At 49.5% G+C, this 27,708-nt stretch overlaps 1 pseudogene; it reads left to right on the top strand.

Moving 5' to 3' along the window:
* The first annotated feature begins 26 nt into the window (after window positions 1-26).
* On the top strand, window positions 27-21,372 carry LOC123090288 (L-type lectin-domain containing receptor kinase IX.1-like; annotated as a pseudogene).
* The last annotated feature ends 6,336 nt before the right edge of the window (window positions 21,373-27,708 follow it).

Genomic DNA, 27,708 nt, shown 5'->3' with positions numbered 1-27,708 from the left:
AAGATTCCGCACCTTGGCGCTGGAGGATGATGCTCGTTGGGCTGCTGGCTCTCGCCGGTGGCGCCCTTCTCTGCATCGACATGGCTGGCGGGCCGGCCGGCAGCGTGCCGTCGACCATCACGCGGGGCATGTTCGATTCCATGCTGGGCGACCGGAACCTGAGCGAGTGGGAGGGAGGCGCATTCTACACGTACGATGCGTTCTTGGAGGCGGCCAACGCGAGCGTGCTCGGCGGCTTCGGCACCACCGGCGAAGACGCGACCCGGCGGCGGGAGCTCGCCGGCTTCTTCGGGCAGACCTCCTTCGTAACCACCAGTTACTGCTACGTGAAAGCGGTGAACCGGGCGAGCGCGCCCTACTACGGCCGAGGCCCCATACAGCTGACTACGTGAAAAATCTTCACTCTGTCTCTTGTACTTGACACTGGATGTGTACCCTATTTTTAATTACAAGATGAGCTTCAATTATTCACGATGAATAAACTTCAATTCGGCAAAAATTGATCTAAAAAGGTTTCGTACTACTAATGCACAGTTTATAATCGCAGCGAGGACAACTACCGGCAAGCAGGGAGGGCGCTGGGTTGGACCTGCTGCGCAACCCGGACCTGGTGTCCACGAATCCCGTCGCCGCTTTCAAGACGGCCATCTGGTTTTGGATGACGGCACCACCGGCGCCGAGTCCGTCGTGCCACGCCGTGATGACCGGTGGCTGGACGCCATCCGCCCAAGACCGCGACGCTGGGTTGCTCCCCGGGTACGGCATGACCACCTACATCCTGAACGGCAGGACGGAGTGCAACCAAACCTCCGAGACGGCCCAGGACAGGGTCAACATGTTTAAATATATTGCCTGCCTCCTTTCATCAGTTCACACTTTTGGATGAGTTGGCTGAAGCATGAATTTAATATGGTATTAGAGCCTCTTCCTCTCACATCTAGCTTCCACGAGAGAAAACCAATCTAGCATATACAGAGAGAGCCATCGAGATAACCCGCAAGAAACCATGACGGGCACCGCTCCTTCCACCGATCCATTAACTGTCGCTGGCTCCATGGGTGCCCTAGTTACCCAGCCCTCCACCTCCACCTTCGCTTCATCATCAACCAGCAGCGGCACCTCCCTCGGCTCTCCACCAACAGAGAAGTTGACAAGGACCAACTTCCTCCTTTGGAAGGCCATCATTCTCCCTCAGATCAAGGGAGCACAGATGACACACTTCCTCGACGCTGCAAGCCCGGCGCTGCCTGCTACCCTCACCATCACCAATGATGGGAAGGAGGAGCATGTCTTGAACTATGCCCGCACGATCTGGTACGCCGAGCAGCAACAGGTACCAGGTTATCTGATGGCATTACTTTCCCGTGAAGTTCTTGCTCAAGCGATGACTCTCCAAACACCGGCTGAAGTACGGGCGGCTATCCACGCCACCTTCGCAGCTCAAACGCAGGCGCAAGAAGTCAACAACAGAATTGCGCTTGCTAACCTCCAGAAGGGGAACTCCACCATGGCAGAGTACCTTGCCAAGATCAAGGCATTGGCAGATGAGATCGCCACCACGAGCACCCCCCCCGACCAATTAGGAGATGACCTCCTATGTTCTGAAAGGACTGGACCTCGAGTGTAACTCCGTGGTTTCAGCTCTTGCCGCCCGCGTCGAGCCCATCACCACCCCAGAGCTCTACAGCCAACTTCTCAGCTTTGAGGCACTGGTCAATCTGCTACAAGGTATGAATCATCTCCAATCTTCTGTCAACAACATCTCCCGTGGGCGTGGCAACAGGGACCGGGGCCATGGTCACCAAGGGCGTGGCCGCGGCGGTGGACATGGTGGGCACGGCAACAGCCAGGGTCAAGTTCGCTCTGGAGGTGGCGATCATGGTGGCGGCTACAGTAATAACAACACCCACGGCTCCTCCTCCAACACTCGCCGCACCAGGTGTCAACTCTACAAGAAGCTGGGCCATGAAGTCATTGGGTGCTGGCACCGCTATGATGAGGACTACGTGTAACGCCCCGGATCCGATGTGCCAGGTGTCTGCCAGTTATTCACCGTTGTTGCCATGTCATTTGCTTGCGTGTTGCATTTTATCATGTCATCATGTGCATTGCATTGCATACGTGTTCGTCTCATGCATCCGAGCATTTTCCCCGTTGTCCGTTTTGCAATCCGGCGCTCCTATGTCATCCGGCGTTCCCCTTTGGTCTTCCATTGTGAGCGGGTGTTAAAGTTTCTCGGAATGGCCCGAATCTTGCCAAACGGCCTTGGTATAGCACCGGTAGACCGCCTGTCAAGTTTCGTGTCATTCGGAGGTCGTTTGATACTCCAACGGTTAACCGGGTAACCGTAAAGGCCTCTTTTGTGTGCAGCCCAACACCCCTTCCAAAGTGGCCCAAAACCCAGCAAACTCCCCTCCATGCTCTCGGTCGTTCGATCACGATCGTGTGAGCGAAAACCGCTCCCCATTTGGACTCTCCTAACTCCCTCTACCTATAAAACTAGACCTCCCCCGAAATTTTCGGGTCATTCTACCCTAACCCTAGCTAAATCGCCCTCCGCCGCCACCGGACGTGTCCATCCCGCAGCCGGACATGTCCGTGGCCGCTCCTCGCCCAACCAGAAGCCGCCACGTCACCACTCTGCCGCCAGCCCTTCGCCCCCATCGCGCCGGCCCTCTCGGCCCAGATCGGGGCCCGGACAAGCCCGCGCGCGCCGCCACCCGCACCGGACCGTGCCGGTCGTCCCCGCCGCCGTCTCGTGCCACCTCGCCGTCGCCGTCCCTTCTCCGCCCCGTCGCATGGCTGCCGTGCCGGCGAGTGCCGCCGCCGCGCTGGTGAGCGCGCCTCCGCCCTGTCCCATCTTCCTCTCTGCTTATCTTCCTCACCAGCTCTCTCTCTCTCTCTCTCTCTCTCTCTCTCTCTCTCTCTCTCTCGCAGCATGCCGCAGTCGCCGTTGTTGCCGCGTCCCACCCCCTTCTCCGGCTGGATCCGGGATCCCCATCGCCGGATCTATCCATCCCCGCCATCTACGCGTTGGCCTCGCCGCTGGAGGGCCGCCCCGCCTCGCCGGAGATGCGCCGCCGCCCCTGCTTTCCCTCGTTCCCTCTGGATCGAGGAGGACGACGACGAGCGCCGCCCGCTCGCGTTGACCTCGCGTCGGCCCAGCCCAGCATCACCTCGGCCCAGCTCGACGGCCTGCCTCCTCCTTCCTGGGCCAGCCCAGTGGTGAGCAGCCCGACTAAACCCCGCCCGAGGCGTCTTTTAGTTCATCTGCGCCCGATCTGTTTTTTCAAAAAAAAAAAACGACCAAGTCCCCAGATCTGCAGTAATAATCATGCCATGTTCATCGCATTGTATCTCTGCATCCGTAGCTCCGTTTTGTGCGTGTAATATGTCAATTTGTTCGTCTCAACGAGTACATAATTTCATTCCATTGCATCATATTCATTTGAGGTCACATAGATGCCTGAATCATCGTTGTAAGAGTGCTTCATGATGTTTTTCTGCTGTCTGTTAACAGAACGAGCTCTTTTGTCATTTTTGCCATGATTGATGTGTGCATCCTATGAGGTTGATGTCTACATGTGTTTTGAACTATGCCATGACATCTTTACAGTGGTGTATGCCATGTATTTTTGTGATCAATGTGGTGACTAGCACAAGCATGCAAACTAGGCATCGTGATGTTACTGATTTTAGTTCCTGTTCTGTTGTTATTTTCATGCCATGTAAACTTGATGCTACAGAGATATCCATGCATATTTTGAGATACTTCAGTAAGGATGATTTGAACATATGATTATTGTCTATCGATTCATGCCTCTGGCTGAAATTATGGAGTAGCGTAACATGCCATTTTCGTGCTCTACTTTTGCTTCAAAATGTTTCCTGGCAGATTGTTTACATGTTATTCCATTTTGCCAAGGTTGCTATAGTTGATCCTTGCATGCTATGGACTTGTTCTTGCCTTGGTTTGTTACATAAACATTCCTTCTTGCTGATGCTATACTTATCTTGTCATGCAATATCTTGTGGTGAGTGAATCAAGCTTGTTAAGTAGGGTACATGCTGTTACTGTTTTGCTAGGCTGAATCTGTTATTTCGTGATGCTATATACACATGTTGCTACTAATCATTCTATGCATAATCTGGAGATGTTCACTAAATATCTTTTGTTCAACATGTCATGCTCTATCCATCCATGCCCCTGATTGCAATTATAGCTTGCTGTAGCTTGTTGTAATCTTGCTCCAAAGTTGCTTGATAATGTTGCTGTCAGCCTGTTAACATTAAGTTCAGTTGTTGCCATCTGTTTCCCTAGTGTTCCATGCACCCTATGAACTTGCTATTGCCATGCTTAGCTTCACAAACATTTCTTCTTACTGTTGGTTGCCTTGCCATGCCATGTTTTGCTCTGTAGTGAGTTGTACAAGCTCATCTACATGCCTTCATAATTCTGTTTCTGCAATGTTTAAATCTGTAATATAACTTGCTATGTTTACATGGGTGCCATCATATTTTTGATCCTTTTTGGCTTATGGTCAGTAAAGGACATTTGATCTATGCATTTAGTAGATTCATGACATGCCTTTGTTTGCCATGATAAGTTCCTGTAACATGTTGTTTGATAGCTCTAAACATTGCAACCTGATGTTATTTTCTGCAAAGTCTGAATTGTTATTACTTGCAATCTTACCATGTGTGTTTAATCATGTTCTAGTGATTTCTGGAGATAGCTCAGTGTTCATGTTTTGTTGTGCTTTCCCTGTACATCATGCCCATGCCTTTTGTTTTCTTGTTGAGGTCCTGTAGCATATTGTTTTGATGCTTGCAATATGCCTAGTTGCTGTTTTGGACAGCTTGTCCTTTAAACTTGTTTCATGTGTGTGTGTTGAACCGTTGCTCCGTTTTGAGTGTGATCTATATGAAACTTGCTTGTTTTTGCATGTAGTTTCATATTATCATGTTGCATCCTTGTTTTGAGGTGTTTGCTTGATGTTTGGGTGCATTTTGCATCAATGCCATGTTTAACTTGTTTTGCTCATATCTTCTAGGTCGTAGCTCCGAACTAAATGAACTTTATATGTAACTTGACTAGAATCTCGCATAGACCATCTTCGTGCATCTTAACTTGATGTTTAACTACTTGAACATAATGTTTATTCAGATCTGGACCAATTTCGAAATATGCATATGAGGACTTACCGGAATTGTTGTATGTTGTTCCCGGCCTCATTTAAACTTGCCTTGATGTGTTGCTCTTGTTTGCATCATCTCTTGTCATGAGTAGCCTCATGTAGCCTTGTCATGCATCATGCTTGTTGTGCATCATGTCATGTTCATGTGTGGTGTGTTTACTATATTGTGTGCTTCTTTTCGATAGTTCCTGTTTCGTTGCGATCGTGAGGATTCGTTCGTCTACACTTGGTTCGGCTTCATCCGTTCGTCTTCTTCATGGACTCGTTCTTCTTCATAGCGGGATTTCAGGCAATATGACCGCTACCCTAGATCTCACTACTATCATTGCTATGCTAGTTGCTTCGTTCTATCGCTATCCTGCGTTACCTATCTTTTGCTCATCAAGCCATCCCAAATTGCCATGAACCTCTAACCTTTGACACCTTTCCTATGCAAACCGTTGTTTGGCTATGTTACTGCTTTTGCTCAGCCCCTCTTATAGCGTTGCTAGTTGCAGGTGAAGTTGAAGATTTCTCCATGGTGGACAGGATTTTGGTTGGGATATCACAATATCTCTTATATTATTAATGCATCTATATATTTGGTAAAGGGTGGAAGGCTCGGCCTTATGCCTGGTGTTTTGTTCCACTCTTGCCGCCCTAGTTTCCGTCATACCGGTGTTATGTTCCCGGATTTTGCGTTCCTTCCGCGGTCGGGTGATTTATGGGACCCCCTTGATAGTTCGCTTTGAATAAAACTCCTCCAGCAAGGCCCAACCTTGGTTTTACCATTTGCCTCACCACCACCTATATTTCTCTTGGGAGTAGTTAACCCAAGGGTCATCTTTATTACAGCCCCCCCGGGCCAATGCTTGTCTAAGTGTTGGTCCGAACCAGAGCCACTTGCAGCGCCACCTCGGGGAAACTCGAGGTCTGGTTTTAGTTGTACGTAGTGTTCATCCGGTGTTGCCCTGAGAACGAGATATGCGGAGCTCCTATCGGGATTGCCGGCGCATCGGGCGGTCTTGCTGGTCTTGTTTTACCATTGCCGAAATGTCTTGTAAACCGGGATTCCGAGTCTGATCGGGTCTTCCTGGGAGAAGGTATATCCTTCGTTGATCGCGAGAGCTTATCATGGGCTAAGTTGGGACACCCCTGCAGGGTATAATCTTTCGAAAGCCGTGCCTGTGGTTATTGGAAGATGGGAATTTGTTAATGTCTGGTTGTAGATAACTTGACACCAGATCCGATTTAAAACGCATCAACCGCGTGTGTAGTCGTGATGGTCTCTTTTCGGCGGAGTCTGGAAAGTGAACACGGTTTCTGGGTTATGATTGACATAAGTAGGAGTTCAGGATCACTTCTTGATCATTACTAGTTGACGACCGTTCCTTTTTCTCTCTCCTCACTCTTATTTGCGTATGTTAGCCACCATATATGCTTAGTCGCTGCTGCAGCCTCACCACTTTACCCCTTCCTTTCCCTTAAGCTTTGCTAGTCTTGATACCCATGGTAATGGGATTGCTGAGTCCTCGTGGCTCACAGATTACTACAACAACAGTTGCAGGTACAGGTTATGCGATGATCATGATGCGAGAGCGATGTTTGCTTGCGTTGAGTTCTTCTTCTGCTTCTTCGATCAGGGGATAGGTTCCAGGTCAGCAGCCTGAGCTAGCAGGGTGGATGTCATTTGAGTTTCTGTTTGTGATTCATCCATAGCCGGATGATGCTCTTATGTATTGTGATGTTTTATTCATGTGGCATTGTATGCCTTATGTATGTATCCCCATCTATTATGTAATGTTGATGTAATGATATCCACCTTGCAAAAGTGTTTCAATATGCGGGTCTATCCTTGGTGGGACCTTCGAGTTCCTTTTGGATAGGGTCGCATATTGGGCGTGACAAGTTGGTATGAGAGCCTCGACCGACCTTAGGAGCCCCCCTTGATTGATTGTGTAGTTTGGCCGTTGTTGAGTCTAGAAGAAAACTGTTTTCGGAGTCTAGTTATATCGGAGAGTAGGAATTCTTTTTACTCCTCATCCCCTTCGTCGCTCTGGTGAGGAATCTTGACGTAGGTGTTTTGAACTACTCCTCTGCCCATTCAAATTTTTCTTTAGGATCACGCAGTTGGTTTTCCGATCGTTGTTCCTCAGCTCTTTTCATCCGGTGCATTTTCGTCAAGTCGACTCGAGCCTCTTCATCATTGAGTTCAATCCTCAATTGTTTTCTTTCCCACCCGCCCACCCGTCTTCTTCTCGGAACCGGAGTCCGTAATCGAGTACCATCCTACTCGTGTGAAGTTTTTGCTCTCTCTCCTCAATGATTTCAACCGGTGTTTTCCCTTCAAGATATTCGTCGATTTCCCCTTCTAGGTTGCCTTTGTTTTCCCGCCCTCCCACCCTATTCTTCCCGGAGCCTCAGTCTCTTTCGACCATCTATTTCATTCGTGTGGAACCTCTTCAGTCTTTCGTAAATTATCTCAACCGGTGAATTCTCGTCTCGTTCGTCATTCTTCATCTCTTTTCCTTTTCGGTGGACCCAATTCAAGTTTTCGGTAGATCATATTCTTTTCTTCGGCTCAAGTGTTTTCCCTACTCGTTCGCCTCTCGCCAGTTTGTACTTCGGGAGTGCTCAAGACAGATCAAGAGTTTCGTTTGTGTTCTAATTAATTCGAGGTTGTCACCTCATTCAAATATTTCAAATGTTCCGGTGCATCATCTATCTGTTCAATAACTCTTTCCAACGGTGTTATCTCTTTCAGTGGGCCCTAACCCACAGGTCTTTTCCCAGGATCTTACCTGACTCTTCTAATTTCCCCGGAGTTTTTCTCAATTCTTTTCAAGTGTGACGTAAGAATGGATTCCATCAGTCACATGCCTTTTCCAAGATCGATTTCAAATCATTTCATTGTTGGCTCAACCTCTCTGCTTTTCATTCTCCTGGAGTATATAAATCCCCTCTAACATATTTGTTCTTCTAATTCTTCCCGGTGGTTCATCCTCTTTCATCAGTCATTTTCGAATTCTTATGGTGGCTCGTTTAATATTCTTTTTCCTTGATTATCATTTTAATTCATTCGTTCTTTTCAATCCTACCGGTGGTTCATGAAGACTCTCTCAAGTTCTGTGCTATCCCTTCTCAAGTTTGCGATATGTCCCTTCTCAATCCTTTTTCAAGAAGAATAAGTAGTATGCAAAATCCATTGTTGGTCATCAATTTAATTTGATGTAGGTTAAGCATACAATAAATCTTATTCTTATTTCATCCAAGTGAGTAATCCTTTCCTTCGGAGTTTGTTCTTGATGAATAAATTCTAGTTCCAAGTGTCTTCATCATTTCTTTTCCGGAGTTCGAATTTCCTCAGTCATTTCGTCGGAACCTCCATCTAAATCATCGCAAGGCTCATCTTCTTCTTTCATCCTTCATTTTATCTCGTCATCTTTTGTTACCGAAGTTCTTCATGGTGGTTCTTCATGATTTAATTCTTTCTTCAAGAGTTCATTAAGATTCTTGTTGGCAGAGTTCAAGTATCTTTTCTACTTGCATCGCGAAGTGCAATTAATTCTCCGTCTTCTTTTGAAGTGGAGTTTCGCATGTCTTCGTTCTTCTAATCATCCAATCATTTCCGTTTGTGGTCGGTTATCACCTCATAATTTTGAGATGTTTTCCATAAGTCCACATCAAGCTTATTCTTTTGTTATTGAATTTTCTCAACAACTACATTCAATCCTTCTAATTTCTTTTCATTCAATTTCTCTCTCAATTCTTTCCGGAGGTTTTGTGTCATGTCTTCATCAGGTATCATTCCATCCTCTCAAGCTCGTGTTCTTTTCCTTCCACGTTTCAGTCGGAGTGCTGCCTAAATCCTTTCAGTCTTATTCGTTTCTTATCTCGTTTTAACTGGAGTGGTTTCATAGTCTACCTAATTTCATGAGATTTTGATTCTCGTCATTCTCGTCGTTCCTCTCTTCTTCTCGTCTGCTCTCGATTCTTTGCTTCTTCTCTTGAGTTCTTGTTTCACCCCATCCCTTTTTCTCTTCCGTCTCGGTCCTAAGATCTCGGGACGAGATCTCTTGTTAGTGGAGGAGTGTTGTAACGCCCCGGATTCGATGCACCAGGTGTCTGCCAGTTATTCGCCGTTGTTGCCATGTCATTTTCTTGCATGTTGCATTTTATCATGTCATCATGTGCATTGCCTTGCATACGTGTTCGTCTCATGCATCTGAGCATTTTCCTCGTTGTCCGTTTTGCAATCCAGCGCTCCTATGTCATCCGGCGTTCCCCTTTGGTCTTTCGTTGTGAGCGGGTGTTAAACTTTCTCGGAATGGCCCGAGTCTTGCCAAGCGGCCTTGGTATAGCACCGGTAGACCGCCTGTCAAGTTTCGTGTCATTCGGAGGTCGTTTGATACTCCAATGGTTAACCGGGTAACCGTAAAGGCCTTTTTTGTGTGTAGCCCAACACCCCTTCGAAACTGGCCCAAAACCCAGCAAACTCCCCTCCATGCTCTCGGTCGTTCGATCACGATCGTGTGGGCGAAAACCGCTGCCCATTTGGACTCTCCTAGCTCCCTCTACCTATAAAACTAGACCTCCCCCGAAATTTTCGGGTCATTCTACCCTAACCCTAGCTAAATCGCCCTCCGCCGCCACCGGACGTGTCCATCCCGCAGCCGGACACGTCCGCCACCGCTCCTCGCCCAACCAGAAGCCGCCACATCACCACTCCGCCGCCAGCCCTTCGCCCCCATCGCACCGTCCCTCTCGGCCCAGATCGGGGTCCGCCCGAGCCCATCGGGGCCCGGACTAGCCCGCGCGCGCCGCCAACCGCACCGGACCGTGCCGGTCGTCCCTGCCGCCGTCTCGTGCCACCTCGCCGTCGCCGTCCCTCCTCCGCCCCGTCGCCTGGCTGCCGTGCCGGCGAGCGCCGCCGCCGCGCTGGTGAGCGCGCCTCCGCCCTGCCCTAACTTCCTCTCTGCTTATCTCCCTCACCAGATCTGTCTCTCTCTCGCAGCACGCCGCAGTCGCCGTTGTTGCCGCGTCCCACCCCTTCTCCGGCTGGATCCGGGATCCCCATCGCTGGATCTATCCATCCCCGCCATCTACGCGTCGGCCTCGCCGCTGGAGGGCCGCCCTGCCTCGCCGGAGATGCGCCGCCGCCCCTGCTTTCCCTCGTTCCCTCTGGATCGAGGTGGACGACGACGAGCGCCGCCCGCTCGCGTTGACCCCTCGTCGGCCCAGCCCAGCATCGCCCCGGCCCAGCTCGACGGCCTGCCTCCTCCTTCCTGGGCCAGCCCAGTGGTGAGCAGCCCGACTAAACCCCGCCCGAGGCGTCTTTTAGTTCATCTGCGCCCGATCTGTTTTAAAAAAAAACGACTAAGTCCCCAGATCTGCAGTAATAATCATGTCATGTTCATAGCATTGTATCTCTGCATTCGTAGCTCCGTTTTGTGCGTGTAATATGTCAATTTGTTCGTCTCAACGAGTACATCATTTCATTCCATTGCATCATATTCATTTGAGGTCATATAGATGCCTGAATCATTGTTGTAAGAGTGCTTCATGATGTTTTTCTGCTGTCTATTAACAGAACGAGCTCTTTTGTCATTTTTGCCATGATTGATGTGTGCATCCTATGAGGTTGATGTCTACATGTGTTTTGAACTATGCCATGACATCTATACAGTGGTGTATGCCATGTATTTTTGTGATCAATGTGGTGACTAGCACAAGCACACAAACTAGGCATCGTGATGTTACTGATTTTAGTCCCTGTTCTGCTGTTATTTTCATGCCATGTAAACTTGATGCTACAGAGATATCCATGCATATTTTGAGATACTTCAGTAAGGATGTTTTGAACATATGGTTATTGTCTATCTGTGCATGCCTCTGGCTGCAATTATGGAGTAGTCTAACATGCCATTTTTGTGCTCTACTTTTTCTTCAAAATGTTTCCTGGCAGATTGTTTACATGTTATTCAATTTTGCCAAGGTTGCTATAGTTGATCCTTGCATGCTATGGACTTGTTCTTGCCTTGGTTTGTTACATAAACATGCCTTCTTGCTGATGCTATGCTTATCTTGTCATGCAATGTCTTGTGGTGAGTGAATCAAGCTTGTTAAGTAGGGTACATGCTGTTACTGTTTTGCTAGGCCTAATCTGTTATTTCGTGATGCTATGTAAACATGTTGCTACTAATCATTCTATGCATAATCTGGAGATGTTCACTAAATATCTTTTGTTCTACATGTCATGCTCTACCCATCCATGACCCTGGTTGAAATTATAGATTGCTGTAGCTTGTTGTAATCTTGCTCCAAAGTTGCTTGATAATGTTGCTGTCAGCCTGTTAACATTAAGTTCAGTTGTTGCCATGTGTTTCCCTAGTGTTCCATGCACCCTATGAACTTGCTATTGCCATGCTTAGCTTCACAAACATGTCTTCTTACTGTTGGTTGCCTTGCCATGCCATGTTTTGCTCTGTAGTGAGTTTCAGAAGCTCATCTACATGCCTTCATAATTCTGTTTCTGCAATGTTTGAATCTGTAATATAACTTGCTATGTTTACATGGGTGCCAACATATTTTCTGATCCTTTTTGGCTTATGGTCAGTAAAGGACATTTGATCTATGCATTTAGTAGATTCATGACATGCCTTTGTTTGCCATGATAAGTTCCTGTAACATGTTGTTTGATAGCTCTAAACATTGCAACCTGATGTTATTTTCTGCAAAGTCTGAATTGTTATTACTTGCAATCTTACCATGTGTGTTTGAGCATGTTCTAGTGATTTCTGGAGATAGCTCAATGTTCATGTTTTGTTGTGCTTTCCCTGTACATCATGCCCATGCCTTTTGTTTTCTTGTTGAGGTCCTGTAGTATATTGTTTTGATGCTTGCAATATGCCTAGTTGCTGTTTTGGACAACTTGTCCTTTAAACTTGTTTCATGTGTGTGTGTTGAACCGTTGCTCCATTTTGAGTGTGCTCTATATGAAACTTGCTTGTTTTTGCATGTAGTTTCATATTATCATGTTGCATCCTTGTTTTGAGGTGTTTGCTTGATGTTTGGGTGCATTTTGCATCAATGCCATGTTTAACTTGTTTTACTCATATCTTCTAGGCCGTAGCTCCGAACTAAATAAACTTTATATGTAACTTGACTAGAATCTCGTGTAGACCATCTTTGTGCATCTTAACTTGATGTTTAACTACTTGAACATAATGTTTATTCAGATCTGGACCAATTTCGAAATATGCATATGAGGACTTACCGGAATTGTTGTATGTTGTTCCCGGCCTCATTTAAACTTGCCTTGATGTGTTGCTCTTGTTTGCATCATCTCTTGTCATGAGTAGCCTCATGTAGCCTTGTCATGCATCATGCTTGTTGTGCATCATGTCATGTTTATGTGTGGTGTGTTTACTATGTTGTGTGCTTCTTTTCGATAGTTCCTGTTTCGTTGCGATCGTGAGGATTCGTTCGTCTACACTTGGTTCGGCTTCATCCGTTCGTCTTCTTCATGAACTCGTTCTTCTTCCTAGCGGGATTTCAGGCAAGATGACCGCTACCCTGGATCTCACTACTATCATTGCTATGCTAGTTGCTTCGTTCTATCGCTATGCTGCGTTACCTATCTTTTGCTCATCAAGCCATCCCAAATTGCCATGAACCTCTAACCTTTGACACCTTTCCTATGCAAACCATTGTTTGGCTATGTTACCGCTTTTGCTCAGCCCCTCTTATAGCGTTGCTAGTTGCAGGTGAAGTGGAAGATTTCTCCATGGTGGACAGGATTTTGGTTGGGATATCACAATATCTCTTATATTATTAATGCATCTATATATTTGGTAAAGGGTGGAAGGCTCGGCCTTATGCCTGGTGTTTTATTCCACTCTTGCCGCCCTAGTTTCCGTCATACCGGTGTTATGTTCCCGGATTTTGCGTTCCTTACGCGGTCGGGTGATTTATGGGACCCCCTTGACAGTTCGCTTTGAATAAAACTCCTCCAGCAAGGCCCAACCTTGGTTTTACCATTTGCCTCACCACCACCTATATTTCCCTTGGGAATAATTAACCCAAGGGTCATCTTTATTACAGCCCCCCGGGCCAATGCTTGTCTAAGTGTTGGTCCGAACCAGAGCCACTTGCAGCGCCACCTCGGGGAAATTCGAGGTCTGGTTTTAGTTGTACGTAGTGTTCATCCGGTGTTGCCCTGAGAACGAGATATGTGCAGCTCCTATCAGGATTGCCGCGCATCGGGCGGTCTTGCTGGTCTTGTTTTACCATTGCCGAAATGTCTTGTAAACCGGGATTCCGAGTCTGATCGGGTCTTCCTGGGAGAAGGTATATCCTTCATTGATCACGAGAGCTTATCATGGGCTAAGTTGGGACACCCCTACAGGGTGTAATCTTTCGAAAGCCGTGCCTGCGGCTATAGACAGATGGGAATTTGTTAATGTCCGGTTGTAGATAACTTGACACCAGATCCGATTTAAAACGCATCAACCGCGTGTGTAGCCGTGATGGTCTCTTTTCGGCGGAGTCCGGAAAGTGAACACGGTTTCTGGATTATGATTGACGTAAGTAGGAGTTCAGGATCACTTCTTGATCATTACTAGTTGACGACCGTTCCTTTTGCTCTCTCCTCGCTCTTATTTGCGTATGTTAGCCACCATATATGCTTAGTCGCTGCTGCAGCCTCACCACTTTACCCCTTCCTTTCCCTTAAGCTTTGCTAGTCTTAATACCCATGGTAATGGGATTGCTGAGTCCTCGTGGCTCACAGATTACTACAACAACAGTTGCAGGTACAGGTTATGCGATGATCATGACGCGGGAGCGATGTTTGCTTGCGTTGAGTTCTTCTTCTGCTTCTTCGATCAGGGGATAGGTTCCAGGTCGGCAGCCTGGGCTAGCAGGGTGGATGTCGTTTGAGTTTCTGTTTGTGATTCATCCGTAGCCGGATGATGCTCTTATGTATTGTGATGTTGTATTCGTGTGGCATTGTATGCCTTATGTATGTATCCCCATCTATTATGTAATGTTGATGTAATGATATCCACCTTGCAAAAGTGTTTCAATATGCGGGTCTATCGTTGGTGGGACCTTCGAGTTCCTTTTGGATAGGGTCGCATATTGGGCGTGACACTACGTGCCTGATGCGCGCCATGCAGCTGCTTCCATCCGTGAGCAAGGAGGAGGTGATGGTGACACAGTCTGGTATGCAGACTCAGGTGGCACGGACCATGTCACGAACGAGCTAGAAAAGCTTGCTCTCCACGACAGATACCACAACGACGACCAGATTCACACCGCAAGCGGTGGAGGTATGGAAATTTGTCACATTGGTCAAGCTTCTATTAATTCCCCTAGTCTTAAATGTGACTTGTCTTAAAATATGTTCTTCATGTTCCACATGCCGACAAAAACTTAGTATCTATGTCTCGTTTAACTTCAAACAATAATGTTTTCTTTGAGACTCATCCCACCTATTTTTTTATAAAGAATCGGGCAACGAGGGAGCTCATTCATCACGGTAGATGTATTGGAGGGCTTTACCCCATCACATCAAGATTCTTTAGCCGCAAGCGTCATCGTCAAGTTCATTCGGCATCAAGCCCTCCCTGGTAAGGTGGCATCAAAGATTAGGACATCCATCTTCAATGTAGTCAATAAAGGCAATCTTTCTTTGTCACATGTTCAAATAATGAGTCTGTGTGTGAAGCTTGTCAATGTGCCAAGAGTCACCAACTTCACTATCCTATTTCAAATAGTGTGTCTCATGCTCCTTTAGAGCTTATTTTCAGTGATGTATGGGGTCATGCAAGAGATTCTTTTGGAAGAAAGAAATACTATGTTAGTTTTATCGATGATTATAGCAAATTCACTTGGATATTTGCTTATGTTTAAATCTGAAGTCTTTTCCATTTTCCAAGAGTTTCGAAAACTTGTTGAAAGACACTTCGACAGAAAAATTCTTGCAGTCCAAAGTGACTGGGGAGGAGAGTATGAGAAACTCAACTCCTTATTCCGTAGCATAGGCATCATCCATCATGTGTCTTGCCCTTATGCACATCAACAAAATGGCCCGGTTTAACGTAAACATCGCCATATTGTTGAAGTTGGTTTATCTCTTTTAGCTCATGCATCTATGCCACTCAAATACTGGGAAGAAGCATTCATCACGGCTACCTATCTTATTAATCACCTCCCTAGCATAGTCATTGGCAACACCACTCCGTTGGAATGTTTGTTTCATCAAAAATCAGACTACAATTCTCTCAAAAAATTTGGGGGTGCATGTTACCCAAATTTACGTCCTTACAATTGTCACAAACTCGAGTTTTGCTCAACACAATGTGTTTTTCTTGGCTACAGTAACCTTCATAAAGGATATAAGTGCCTAGAGATTGCCACAGGTCGTATCTATATTTCTCGAGATGTGGTTTTCGATGAAACATTATTTCCTTTTGCCAAACTTCATCCCAATGCCGAAGCTCTATTACGTGCTAAAATTTCTCCTCTTCCAGATTATATGTCAAATTCTGATCACGGGGGTGAATTTAATAGAACTGATCATGTGCAAAAATCCATTGAATTTTTTTTGAGAACTAAATCCATTGAAATTTTTGATTCCAGAGATACTCGTGCAGCAGCAGGCTATGATTTTATGTGCGTAGATGTAGCCAAAATTGGCGCTAGATCCTAGGAGGATGCTGGTGGCAGCGCTGTTAGCCGGTCGCTGCGATCCAGGTGGATCCGCACTGCAGTCCTGCTGCGTCGACAGGTGCGGGATCCCAAGAGGAGTCCGTCGCCATGCGCGTCCTAGCCGATCGGGTGGCCGATAGCCTAGCAGGTGCGGAGCCCACCAGCCCAGCCGACGCGGGCGGGGACGACTCGTCCGGTGCCATGAGGCCAACTCCACCGCGCGACCCCATCCCGTCCGGACCCGTCCTTTTGGGGTAAAAGGGACAAACCGGTCGGCCCAGCACGCGACGGCCCGGACTCATCTTGTCTGTTTTGTGTCCGGGCCGACCCATTTCGAGCGCAAACATGCTCCGGGTTTGGGTCGCGGCGGATAGCAAACGGACGCGTCGCTCGTCCGCGTCGGTGTCGCGTGGCAGGTGGCCACCTACATCCCACCCGCCAATATTAATGCGCACACGCGGACGGCCCCTCCTGTCATAAGCCCAGGCGAACGGTCGTGGTCCTTCTTAAATGGGGAAGCCGTGGACCGGTTGTCGTCCACACTCCCCACTCCACCCCGCGGCCTCCTTGAAACCCGACACCCCCAAACCCCCAAACCCTAGCCTCGAACTCGCCGACCGACCGCCTTGCAGCCATGGGGCTCTGGAAGTACGGCCGCAAGGGGAAGCACGATCGCGAGGCTAGCTCATCCTCGGGCCGCCGTCGCCGTGGCGTGAAGGAGGAGCCCGCATCACCACCGCGCCGGCCCCTCGCGCCTGCCCCATTCACCATCGCCCCTACGCCGGCGGCAAGCGCGACCGGCAGTACATCGCCGTGGATGCATGCCGGTGTTATTGGGAGACGAGGACGCCGCTCCCGTGGAGCGACGTGCGCCTCCCCAATAACTGGCACCTCTCCGCCGACCGGGTCCCGATCCCGCTGGTGCCTGCGAGCGGCCGTGCATGCCGCGAGGAGACCGAGCGCCGCCGCCGCCTCCTCCTGACGACCTGTACTACGACGACAGGTACGCCCCCGACTCCCGGCTCTGGGACACGTGGCTCCAGGACGAGCACGACGTGCGGTGCGTGTCATTCTTCGCCGGTATGTCACCGGGGCCGCGGCGGCCATGTCCAAAGTGCGCGGTGTGTGCTCCCCAGGTGCGCGGGCGTACGCGGGTGCGGGGCCTCACGCCCACACCATCACCTTCACCCTCTCCATCGCCACCACCACCTCCTCACATGACAGCGGAGGAGGAGGCATGTCTCATGGCGCGTGTCATGGAGGACTCCATGAAGATGTACGATGAGTGCCAATGGGAGGTCCTCGAGGAGATGATGGCCCTCTTTGCGGCCGGCGATGTTGCCATCCCCGAGCTGGAGATGGTGGTTGCGGAGGAGGTGATGGAGGAGGAGCCAGTGGCCGCGTTCCACCCAGGCCTGGTGGGCCAGCAGTGGAGCTGGTCGTGCATGGCTCCGGAGATGGCCGATGCCGTGGGGGCCGTGAACTGGTGCCCCACGCCACCGCGGTCACAGGAGCGGGACGCGTCGCCACGGGAGGAGGTGGTGCAGGCTCCCGCCTTCCAGCCCGCCCCCGCGTACCATGGACCGTCGGCCCACCTCTAGACGCCGCCGGACTACGTCGACCTCGTCAGCGACGACGACGACATCGGCGGCCACTAAAGACGGCGACAACCACGGTAGGAGCACGCGGGCGATGTTTTTTTAATTTGTTTTTATGTTAATTATGGCATTGGGCCGTTAAGTGAACTGCGAAACTGGGCCGTTTTATGGCCGTGACCCCTAACTTATGTTTTTTTTAAACTGCCATTTAGTCATTTTATTTAAGTTTTCTGTTTGTTAATCACGTCCAACACGGACATGATTTGGGTTGCGGCCGCGCGTTGGGTGCTCCCACGACCCAATGGACAGAAGCGGACATGGGCGAACCCATTGTCGCCCCAAAGGGACAAAATCCGGCCAAACCGGACGTCCATTTGGGGTCCTGCGGTGGAGTTGGCCTGAGTCCGCCCACTCGGTCCAGTGGGGCTCGCACCAGCGCGTGCATGCCTGACCAGGATCCAAGCGACACGCGGAACGATTCCCTTGGAGGGGGGAGTTCGATGCCGATTCCATCTGCGGCATCGGATCTGGAGCCGGATGCTGCGTTAGATTCGCCCGGATCCTTTGTGGTGAGATCCACAGCAAAACCTATGCTTCCTCGTCGGCATACAAGATCTCATTCAGGTATTATAAAGGAAAAAAGAATACACTAAGGGTACTATAAGGTATGATAAAATCAAGCATGCATTCCTTACTAGCACCGGTGAGCCAACTCATTTACATGATGCTCTTGCTCACAAAGATTGGAAGAAAGCTATGGATAGTGAATATGATGTACTCATTAAAAATAGAACTTGGCATCTAGTACCGCCAAAAAGGGGCAACAATGTGATTGATTGTAAGTGGGTATACAAAATCAAAAGAAAAGCCAATGGAAGCATAGACAGATACAAGGCTAGACTAGTTACAAAGGGCTTTTTTTCGAGAGTACGCCAATAGCGTACCTTATCTTTATAGAAGGAAGAAAGACAGTTTACAAGATTCGAGCGATCGATGCGAACATCCATCGCCCGAGCACCGACTCACACCCACCTACAAGGAAATCAAGTGCAATCTCTTACAAAACGATCTAAACCACCCGCACCCACACTTGCATTATACCACTCTTGGATCTCATCGAGGATGGCTCTATCTAGCTCACTATAGTCCTTAACTTGGTCCGGTCGATTGAACACCTTGGCGTTCCTTTGCTTCCACAACATCCAAGCGGCGCCGATGATAACCGAGTCGAAACCTCGCTTGTGCTTCCCTTGGAAGCCAGAGCAAGCCCTAAGCCACCATTCCACAAATGTGTCCGTGTCGTTGGGAGGATGGACGTTGATTTGTAAGGAGTCGAAACATGTGTGCCACACCTGGCAGGCGTAGACACACTGCACCACAATGTGCTCAACTGTATCCTCCTCCTGCAAACAAGTGTAGCAAGGCGAGGTGTTGTCCTGCAACCCATGTCGCGTTGCAAAGGGCTTTAAGCAAGTGTTTGGTATTGATTATGACGATACTTTTAGTCCTGTTATTAAAGCAGCTACTATTCGACTTGTGTTGTCTATTGCCATTTCCAGAGGATGGAGTTTACGATAGCTAGATGTGCAGAACGCGTTTCTTCATGGTGTTGTTGAGGAAGAAGTGTTCATGCGACAGCCACCAGGATATGAAAAATAAGAGCACACTACATTATGTTTGTAAGTTGGATAAAGCTTTGTATGGGTTGAAACATGCCCCAAGAGCCTGGTACTCAAGGTTGAGCACTCAGTTACAAAAGCTTGGGTTTACACCATCAAAGGCAGATACCTCACTATTCTTTTACAGTAAGAGCAATATTACCATATTTGTTCTTGTTTATGTTGATGATATAATTGTTGCCAGCTCAAGTCCAGATGCTACTACTTGTCTGCTTAAGGATCTAAAACTAGAGTTTGCTCTCAAAGACTTGGGAGATCTTCATTACTTTCTTGGAATTGAGGTCAAGAAGGTAAAAGATGGCATACTCCTTACGCAGGAAAAATATACCACTGATATTCTCAGAAGAGTAGCTATAGAAAAGTGTAAGTCTGTCAGTACATCTATCTCTACTTCAGAGTAGATACACTTCCATCTTACATGGTATCAAAGCCAAGAGGTCTTGAGTTCAAGACCCTGCCAATGTAGTATTAAATAAAAATGATTATGCGGCCTACATCGATCCCACGTCTATGGACTAAAATATCCTAGACGTGAGGGGGAGTGTTCAAATATATTGCCTGCCTGCCTCCATCAGTTCGGACTTTTGGATGAGTTGGCTGGAGCATGAATTCAATACAACTACTACTACTACAAGAAGTATTGCGACATCCTCCAAGTGGGCTATGGTAACAACGCCTACTGCCAGAATGACGAGTTGGCATTGCCACCATCGTCGTATCTGCATCCTCCTCCAGGAACCCCAGGAGGTCAGTAGCCGTGTCTTTACATGCTTGTAGTTATAGGAGCTAGAACTTGCACATATTGCATTATTCAAATGCTAGTCCAATGTCATTCTCCGAGTTTTTTCGTACAACCTTTGCCTCCTCCGCCTTCATTAAGGACGGTTCTGATAGGCGTATCTAGTTCCATCTCGTTTTTACCATTATTGGCTCCTTGATCCGTTTCCTTTTATGGCGGCGGTTGTGAGGCGACGGCGAAAGCAAGCTGAAATACGCGAGGAAGCAATGGAGAATTGGTGGGAAGAGGGTAACTTCTTCGATGTTGACCAGGCCATGGAAGACGATCCCGAGAAGGGATGCGTGCCAAAGAGGTTTCGCTATGGGGACTTGGACGTCGCCACCGACAACTTCTGTGATAAGAACAAGCTCGGAGAAGGAGGCTTTGGGTCCATGTACAGAGGATTCTTGGACGAACTGAACCTTCAAGTAGCTATCAAGAGGGTCTCCAAGGGATCCAAGCAGCAGAGGAAGGAGTATGCCTCTGAGGTGAAGGTCATAAGTCGGCTCCAGCACAAGAACCTCGTGCAGCTCATCGGCTGGTGCCACGAAGGCGGCGATCTGCTTCTCATCTACAAGTTGATGCCCAATGGCATCCTCGACGGGCATCTCTATGGCGCCAATAACATTGTGCTCCCATTGTTTGTAAGGTATGTATGCCCGCCTATCACAGAAAAAGCGCAAGCACTGTAACTGTAATCACTCTCCAGTTGCTTTTCCCTTAAGGTGATAATTAACCATCTCATGTTCTATTTTTCCTTTGTCTTCAGACATGAGATTCTGCTCGGATTAGGCTCGGTGCTTCTCTACCTACACTAGGACTGGGACAAATGCATCCTGCACAGGGACATCAATCCAAGCAACATCATGCTAGACTCGTCGTTCAAGGCCAAGCTCCGCGACTTCGGGCTCGCCAAGCTCGTCCAGCACGACCGAGGATCACTGACAACAGATTTCGCAGGTACGATGGGGTACATGGACCTAGAGTGCATGACCACTGGCAAGACCAATCCCGAGTCAGATGTCTATAGCTTCGGTGTCGTGCTCCTTGAGACTGCTTGCGACAGGCGGCATGTGGTGGTAGCTCAGCGGGAGGAGGACACAGTCCACCTAGCTCAGTGGGTCTGGGATCTGTATGGCAAGGGCAGGATTCTAGACGCCACCGACGAGCGATTGGGCGGAGAGTTTGATGCCCAGGAGATGAAGCGTGTGATGATCTTTAGGATCTGGTGTTCTTAGCTCGACTTCAAAATGAGACCGTCTATCAGGCAGGCTGTGAACGTATTGCGGTCAGAGGCGCCCCTCCCGAGTCTCCCTGTGCTGATGCCGGTCGCATATTACATGTCTCCGGTTGGTACACGAAGCTTTTCATCTTTGTCTGTAACAACCGGAAGCAACAATGGCACTTCTACATCTTTTGTTTCGTGAATACGCTGAGCAGCATATCATTTCATTGATAGGTGGAAAAAGAGTACAAAGTATAGAGTGCAGTCCTTGCGAACATGCGCTAGATGGTGTCCGGGAGGGTGCTACGCGAGAAACAGAGGAGGATGCTCAGTCTCAAGCCCTAAAGGTCAGATTACAGGGACAATTTGTTCTAAACCTCTAGCACCGGCCCTAGCCCATCTGCCCGCATCGTCCTTGATCAGCTGCACAAGGTCATCGGTAGAGAGCTGGGCGCCATCAAAGAAGTCCGCGTTCCTGTGCTTCGAGATAGCCTATGCAGTGAGGACAATGATGGAGTTGAGGCCTCTTCTAAGGCTATCCCGGGAGGCCGCCATGGCCTGAAGCCACCAGTCGAAGAAAGTGGTGGAATGGGGCATGGGCGGTGTAACCAATCAGCACCAAGAGAGGATTTCGTGCCAAGTTATCCGTGAGAAGACGCAGCCCACAAGGAGGTGCTCAATGGTCTCGAACTCCTGGGAACAGAAGATGCATTGTGGATCATGCGTAAGGCCGTGCCGTGCGCGACGCTTGGCAGTCCAACATCAGTCAAGGGAAGGCATCCACATGAAGAACTTGTTGCCCAGAAGGGCCCATCCCTTCTAGATCGGGCGCCAAGCGGGTTGGGAGGTTGATCCGAAGAAGAGTGCCTTGTAGTAGGATTTAGCTGAGTAGGCACCGCTGGCAGTCCATTTCCAGTAGATTTTGTCCGGGGAGCTACTGAGTTGTATGCCATGAAGACGCCGCCAGAGATGAACATATTGGACTACCTCGATGGGACCAAGAGTGCCGTGGATATCCCGAATCCACGCATGCTGGTTAAGCCCATCGGAGACCAAGGTGCGACGGCGCCGACGCCGTGGCACAAGAGCAAGGATCTCAGGGGAGAGCTCAGATATGGTCATCCTGTCAAGCCAATGGTCGCACCAAAAGCGGCAGGTCTTGCCGTCGCCGAGGCTCCAAGTAGTAGATGCACGGAAGAACTGTCGCGTTTCGGCATCACATGATGCCTCCAGATGGTGCCAAGGGCGGCTGGGGTCGGTGGCTTGCAACCAAAGCCAATGGGCACACAAGGAGATGCCGGTGCAGTGAAGGTCACACATGTCAAGCCCACCATATACTCCAATGGGCGACAAATGCGCCTCGAGTTAACCAGGCAGCAGCTAGACTTGGCATCTTTCCTTCCGTGCCAAAGAAAGTCACAAATGATCCGAGAGATTTTGTTGAGGATCGCCGGGTTGATGGCCATGGCAAGGAGAATGTGGACGGGCATAGCAGACAGGACATGCCACATGAGGGCTAGCCGCTCGACCCGAGAGACGAGTGATGCTTTCCAAGTAGCGAGCGGGAGGAGCGCCGAGGTGGGAGTTAAGGCACTCTCAAATTGCGTTTGTGTTTTTATTTATGTTGACCTATTGCCAAGAACAACACATAACCGACAATAATGTCAATCAGAAGCCCACTTTGGGGCCAGGCAAAGATTTTGTGAGTTTCCACCAGATTTGCATCTCGCTGAAGGATGTTCAGTTCCAAGTGCGTCTACAACAGGACACCTCAGACCCCCTCCCCCTACACCTTGGCGTACGTGTGTGGTGGTGCGCGGTGCAGGGCTCACCGGGAACGAGTGTCAGTGTCAAAACCGGCGGATCTCGGGTAGGGGGTCCCGATCTGTGTGTCTTTGGCAGATGGTAACATGAAGCAAGGGACACAATGTTTACCCAGGTTCAGGCCCTCTCAATGGAGGTAAAACCCTACTTCCTGCTTGATTAATATTGAAGATATGTGTAGTACAAGAGTAGATCTACCACGAGATCGTAGAGGCTAAACCCTAAGAGCTAGCCTATGATGGTATGATGGTAATTGTGATCGGCCTTCTAAGGACCATCCTCTCCGGTTTATATAGACACGGGAGAGAGCTAGGGTTTACATGGAGTCGGTTACAAGGAAGGAAATATAATATCCGGATTGCCAAGCTTGTCTTCCACGCAAAGGAGAGTCCCATCCGGACATGGGACGAAGTCTTGAGTCTTGTATCTTCATGCTTCAATAGTCCGGACTATGTATATAGTCCGTCTGTCCGGATATCCCCTAATCCAGGACTCCCTCAGTAGCCCCTGAACCAGGCTTCAATGACGATGAGTCCGGCGCACAGTCTTGTCTTCGGCATTGCAAGGCGGGTTCCTTCTTCCGAATACTCCAAGGTTATTATCGAACACGTAGACCGTGTCCAGATCTGCAAGATGATCTTCACACACCACTATAGGGAACATAGCATAAATCCGTCCTGCTGGCGATCTTTGTACGTCGTGCCCTTGCATCGTGGCCTGGTCCAACACGAACTGGCGTTTCCTGCCCCACCTCGGCTCGCGTTGCGAAGCGGTTTTATTGGCACGTCCTGCCAAGGCAAAGATTGTGTTCCTCTTAATATGGGATCTTTCATCAATATGGGTGTGTGTGACCCCACGGCGACCGTTGGTATGACTCTGTGTATTTTAGATAAGTCTCAAGCGGTTACGCTGAGGACTCTTTATATTCATCCCTTTTATAAAGGGGTCAAGGCCTACGCCTCTTTTCCACCTCCCTTGCTCCTTCTCGCACCTCGAGTTCTAACACCCAAGACCCAAGCTCCAACACCCCAGACCCTCCAACATGTCCGGATCCGGCGCAAAAGGCCGGTGGGTGGCCTCCTCGATCCAAGAGGAGGACATTACGAAGCTTAGGGAGGTCGGATACCAGACCGTCGATATCCAGCACAGGCTTCCTGCTCCAGGGCAAGTCATCCCTACGCCGGAGACCAACGAGAGCGTTGTGTTCGTTCCTCACTTCCTCCGAGGCCTGGGCCTTACCCTCGACCCCTTTGTGAGGGGGCTCATGTTCTACTATGGGTTGGATTTTCATGATCTGGCTCCAGACGCCATCCTCCATATCTCGTCATTCATTATTGTGTGCGAGGCTTTTCTCCACGTCTCCCCACACTTCGGCTTATGGCTCAAGACCTTCAATGTGAAGCCGAAGATTATCGAGGGGCGACATGCGGAGTGCGTAGGTGCCATCATAAGCAGGAATGCCAATGCCCCATGGCCAGAGGATTCTTTCCCGGAAGTATCCGATGTATGGCAGCGGAGCTGGTTTTATGCTACAGCTCCCAGAGGCACAAAGTGGGTAGCCTCCCCCGAGTTCCGCTCGGGCCCTCCATCACAGTTAGCATCTTGGACCGATGTAGGACAGAATTATGGGCCTGCTGGTGTGTACTGGAACTGCAGAATCGCATCCGGGAGCTCATCAAGAGGGACATAAATCTTGTCAGCATAATTCAAGTAATGCTAATCCGACGGATGTTGCCGTGCAAACGTCGGCCTCTCCGGATGTGGGAGTTTAATCCGGAGGGTCCACGGACTATCAAGCACTTCTTCGGTCTGAAGCTCGAAGGGATGTGTAAATTATTCTTCGGACCACAAGTAAAGTGTCCGGACACCACCGAGGATGCGGGCCTAAGCTGCAATCGCCTAGATGCCCAAGTAAGTAACCTTAAAGCTGGACACTTCATTTATATTTATCATAACTATTATTCTGAAAATCCCTCCATGGCCAGGAATGGCTCAACAAGGCGGAGAGAATCAGGTGTCCGGCGCCACTTCCTGAAGGTTCGCCTGGTCCAACCATCGCCAAGATGCTTGGCTGAGTGCTCAGCAAAATCCCCTCAGGGAAAGGCGAAGGAAAGGGCAGAGAAGCCGAACTTCACACACTACGCATCCAGACCGGGGGAATCACTACCTCTCCTATGGAGGATAGTCGGGAAGTGGAGGTTAAAGCCTCCTCCTCGCACGGGAGGAAGACGGCCGCCTCCGAAGACTTGGAGGCGGAGATGCCCAAACAAGGGAATAAGGTATCCCCAGGGGGCTCTACCGCAACGGGCACCCTTGCCGCATCGTGACCACCAACGGGCCAGCCCTCCACCGAGCTGTAAGTTAATCGTTAATTCGAAGGTAGAGTGTTTCTCCGAGATTCATAACCGGGACTTCATCCTTTGCAGTCCGGCGAGCAGCTCTTCTCAACAGAGTTCGTATTTGGGGGATCTTCTTCCGGAGATGATGGAGAGTGAGACCCCACGCACCTCTCCGCCTCATGAAGCGGGCGACACTGAGGTGTCGTCATGGAGGAGTCCGGATCTGCCGAAGCCGGAGGCTAACACGTTAGTCGCCCTGAGCCTGGAGCGTTTGGCTCCCACGGGGGGCAATGAGAAGGGTCCGGCACAGTTCGATGTCCGGCCGGACGTACTTACAGGCCTTCTGGAGCCGCGCTCTTGGAGGAGCACCGTTTTTTAATGAGCACGGTGCTCACGAAGATTTTGTCCGCTACAAGCGGTTTGAATGAGGCATTTACAAGCCTGCTCAAAGGCTTTGAGGTATGTAGTGAAAAATGCACAATTTTTTGGTTATGAAGCACGCGCTAGGTGTGCTCCCTATGGATAGTAGCCCCTGAGACTCTGGTTGCCCGCCATAGGCGGAAAACAGGGGATCATATAGTAATGGCTGCGCCGTACATGTGCGCAGGTGTATAAGGATCCGACAGTCGACCAGTCTGCTGAAGTTGCCGAACTGAGGAGGCAGATCGGATCTATTGGTGCCGATATCATGCTGGTAAACAAACGGCTGGAAGAGTCACAGGCTATGTGCTCTGCTTCCCTTATTATAGGAAAATGTGAGAGGGGCATAATATTTTTGCAATGTGTTTGTACTGCAGATGGTGCTGCTGTCGTGGAGGCCTTGAGAGCGGAACTTGCTCAGGCCAAGGAACAAGCTCGGGCTAGCAACGTGGCTGCCCTAAAGGCGGCCGAAGAATTGAGAGCCGAACAGGCTGCTCAGCGCCGAAGTGAGGAAAAGATAGCCGAAATGGCTAGGGAGTTGAAAAATGCCGCCGACCGGCATGTACTCCTTGAAAAGGAGAATAAGGCTAGTTCGGCCGAGCTGGACAAGGCACTTAATGCCGCCAAGGAGATGCGGACCGAGATCCAGGGTATGCGGGACGAGCTCCAACAGGCCGACAAAATCATGGCTGGGGGCTCCTACTTACTGCGGACGAAGTTTTTGGATCCGAAGTATGCTCCCCTGTCCGGGCACTGGAGTCCTGCAGACGCATATGCGGACTTGGCAAATAGTACATCTGACGCTGCCAAGTTCTTTGAGGGTCAAGGTGATAAGGAAGTGGAGAAGCTTTTTTGGTTGCAATTCAATGCTCCCACTCGCCTCCTGCCGCTAAATGAGAAGGTGGCTGCTGTGGCGGAGCTTCACAGGCTGTCCGGGCTTGCAATGTGGTCTGTAATAGACCATCTTTGGTCGAAGGGGCCTAAGCCAGACAGCTACTTTGGTTTGGTGCAGCAATTCCTTGGGGCTGTGTCTCGGATTGATGCCATGAGGAGGTCGGCGTGCATAGAGGGTGCGTGGATGGCTCTTGCCCGTGTTAAAGCCTATTGGACGGATATGGAGGCCACCATTATAGCGACCCAAGATCCGTCGGGAGGCCAATATCAGGTCGAGCACTACTTGGCGCAGGTCATAGAGGGTGCCCGCCTAATAGAGGCGCAGTGCTCGAAGAATGTCTTGTTCGAGTGATAAGTCGAATCATTGTAAAAAAACAATGTTTATTTTGATTATGAGGCTCTATTTATACTTTTTGCCCGGAAGTATGATTGTGTCCCCTTTGCGGCCGTTCTTATATAGATATGAGTAGTCCGAAAGTTAGCAGTCGTTGGCTTCAGCCCCCGCGCATACAATGCGGGGGTGTTCGCGAGAAATATGCTTAATCACACTTGCTCCAACATCTTGGTCCATTAAGGAGGTGATCACACGTCGAACTAGGCAATCGGACTATATAGCTGTAACACTTTCGCTTAGCCATGGGGGGGGGGGGTCTAACAGTGGGGCTACTATGTAGCCCCTGGTACATGCGCATGCATTCAAATACATGCGCGTGTGTACATGGCCAGGAAACGGCCCTTCGTTAATGCGGAGGAATCCTTAAAGACTCCGGTGAGTCTTCGAGTGGTTGAACAGTCTCTCGCTTTATCATGACAGTCAGTTTTCGGGTTTCTCTACTGAGGTGCTCATCCAGAATAACCAGGGCACAATCGCAGTAGTTCTCCTTTGGCCGCCTTAGCCGAAAATAACGGAACATAAGGCGGCAAACCCAGGAGGCGGACAAACCCAACATTTGACCAAAGACATGATTCGGAGCTGATGCATATAAGGCCAAACTCGTGACGCCGAACACTCCCGAAGGTATTCGGTCTTTGTAAAAGAAAATAGGCTGACGAGAGCCTAT

This window comes from Triticum aestivum, chromosome 4B, assembly GCF_018294505.1.
Source record: "Triticum aestivum cultivar Chinese Spring chromosome 4B, IWGSC CS RefSeq v2.1, whole genome shotgun sequence".
NCBI classification, from domain to species: Eukaryota; Viridiplantae; Streptophyta; class Magnoliopsida; order Poales; family Poaceae; genus Triticum; species Triticum aestivum.
The sequence above is the reverse complement of the archived record's forward strand: the minus strand, read 5'-3'. Positions and strand labels throughout refer to the sequence as shown.